Here is a 3,028-nt window from a genome sequence, read left to right as displayed (position 1 = left end):
ATATATATTTTTTTTTACATCTTTATTGGAGTATAATTGCTTTACAATGGTGTGTTAGTTTCTGCTTTATAACAAAGTGAATCAGTTATACATATACATATGTTCCCATATCTCTTCCCTCTTGAGTCTCCCTCCCTCCCACCCTCCCTATCCCACCCCTCTAGGTGGTCACAAAGCACCGAGCTGATCTCCCTGTGCTATGTGGCTGCTTCCCACTAGCTATCTATTTTACGTTTGGTACTGTATATATGTCCATGCCACTCTCTCACTTTGTCACAGCTTACCCTTCCCCCTCCCCATATCCTCAAATCCATTCTCTAGTAGGTCTGTGTCTTTATTCCTGTCTTACCCCTAGGTTCTTTATGACATTTTTTTCCCTTAGATTCCATATATATGTGTTAACATACAGTGTTTGTCTTTCTCTTTCTGACTTACTTCACTCATACGACAGACTCTAGGTTCATCCACCTCATTACAAATAGCTCAATTTCGTTTCTTTTTATGGCTGAGTAATATTCCATTGTATATATGTGCCACATCTTCTTTATTCATTCATCCAATGATGGACACTTAGGTTGTTTCCATCTCCTGGCTATTGTTAATAGAGCTGCAATGAACATTTTGGTACATGACTCTTTTTGAATTATGGTTTTCTCTGGGTATATGCCCAGTAGTGGGATTGCTGGGTCATATGGTCTTTATCCAAAACCTTACTATAATATCAGCACAAATAAAATCATAGTAACAATGATTAACCAGAGTTTATGTTGCTGCCCTGCAGGCACTCATAGGGTATCTGCTTGTGCAGTCTTCTCTAAGGACTCTCAAATTTTCTGGAGTCAGATAGAGGTGTATAAAACAAAACAAATCAAAACAGCAAAAATCCAAAGGTATCTGTTGCCAATAGTTACTAATGGAAAATCAAAATTTCAGAATCAATATACTTTCATGCCACATATTTTATTTTTTTCTTGTTATTTATTTATTTATTTTTGCATCTTTATTGGAGTATAATTGCTTTACAATTTTGTGTTAGTTTCTGTTGTATCACAAAATGAACAAGCTATGTATACATATATCCCCATATCCCCTCCCTCTTGCATCTCCCTCCCACTCTCCCTATCCCACCCCTCTAGGTGGTCACAAAGCACCGAGCTGATCTCCCTGTGCTATGTGGCTGTTTCACACTGGCTATCTATTTTACCTTTGGTAGTGTATGTATGTTGATGCTTCTCTCACTTCGTCTCAGCTTCCCCTTCACCCCCACCCGTGTCCTCAAGTCCTTTCTCTACATCTGCATCTTTATTCCTGTCCTGCCCCTGGGTTCTTCAGAACCTTTTTTTTTTTTTTTAGATTCCATATATATGTGTTAGCATACTGGTATTTGTTTTTCTGTTTCTGACTTACTTCACTCTGTATGACAGACCGTATGTCCATCCATCTCACTACAAAAAACTCAATTTTGTTTCTTTTTATCACGCCACATATTTTAAAAGGTAAAAATGAAGCTTACCAAAAACAAAAAGAAAAATATAATAATAGCTTAGTTCTTGAACAAAAGTGACCCTTTAAGGCCATATTTCCCTTAGGTTTTCTGAATATTGTGAGTTTCCTTGTTTTCAAATGTATTTTAATCTATTTTTTATATTTGTATCATCCATTTTTCCCTTCAAATTGCCTACTTGAAGCTTGTTCAGTTCTTTCCATCTGAATCATAAAGCGATTCCTGGAAGAGGTGGGTGGGGAGCTCTGGTGCAATCCTCGTGTATAAAAGAGGATCAATGGGTTTAGAAAGGAGCCTTAGAATCACCAAGCTCTGGCTGGTGGCACTTTTCACACATTTTTCCTGCATCAAACTTTTGAGAAAATACTCATAGTTGTAATCTAAGTCTAGGGACTGAGGTCTTTCTCTGCATCACTGCCCTGTTGTGATGTGTTGTGATCTGGCTGCCATGTTGCTTCTTTGACCTCTAATTCCCTGAAATTGGTGTCTGGGGCTTCTTGGGCTCCCAGAAGGAGACACTCCCTCCACAGGTGAGTCTAAAGGTGCCCATCTCCCACATCCCTGACAAGGATGACATCTCCTGATGCTCCAGCATGGCCATCCCTTGAGGTGCCAGAGGTGTGTTGGTTCCACTTGGAAGCAGGGAGAAGACCCTCTCTGAAGCCTCCCACTCCTCACAAATGCACCAGGCATCTTCCACAATCCAAAAACTTCTATGTCCCATAATGTCATGCTGCCCTAACTGCCTGAGAGCAGCTTGTTCCTTGTGGGAGGCAACCTGTGGAAGCTGAAAAGGTACGCTGAGAGGAGACACAAGCCATAGCTCTCAACACAACTCCATCACTCACCTGTCTGCAGGTTTGGCAAATAATTCAGCCACTGCTAGGACACTATTTTTATCATCTGGAAAGAGAGGGTGATAGTTTATGTTCTCCCCGTATCTCAAGACTCTTATGAGAATCCAGCGAGGCAATACACGTAGTGGTACCCTGTACAAGTAAGACATGCCGGGCCAGCAGAGGAAACTGCTATGTGTACAGCTCCATGGTTTCACTTTGCATCTCCGTTAAACATTTACAGGACATTCCCCAATCTCAAATGTGGGCTTCTTACAAGTATACAGTAAATCCAGGATTGCTATCTAATGCATTCAGTATTCAAAATGTGTGTTTTGTTATTGATTTATTGATAAATTCTCTATACAGTCACCTGGATTAATGATATCTATCCTGAACAATTGCTAAGCTAGTGATCATAGACCTGCTTTCACTCAACTCTTCTACTCTGTTCCTGATATAGTTCTATGCACAGCTTGGTCTTCAATTCAGTGCTTTTTGATTATGGGAAAATTTTTCTTTTTCTCAGTTCTAACCCTGCTAACAGATACCAGTAAACCCCTGATTAATGGAATTACACATCACTTTCCATCCCAGCATTTGGAGACCAGTGTCAATATGCATAATGACATGCCACATGCTTCAGATATTATTGGGATGTCCTGGAAAGATTATTTATTGCCTATGG

Source organism: Pseudorca crassidens, chromosome 9 (genome assembly GCF_039906515.1).
Source record: "Pseudorca crassidens isolate mPseCra1 chromosome 9, mPseCra1.hap1, whole genome shotgun sequence".
In the NCBI taxonomy this organism is placed as follows: domain Eukaryota; kingdom Metazoa; phylum Chordata; class Mammalia; order Artiodactyla; family Delphinidae; genus Pseudorca; species Pseudorca crassidens.
Note: the sequence above shows the minus strand (reverse complement) of the source record.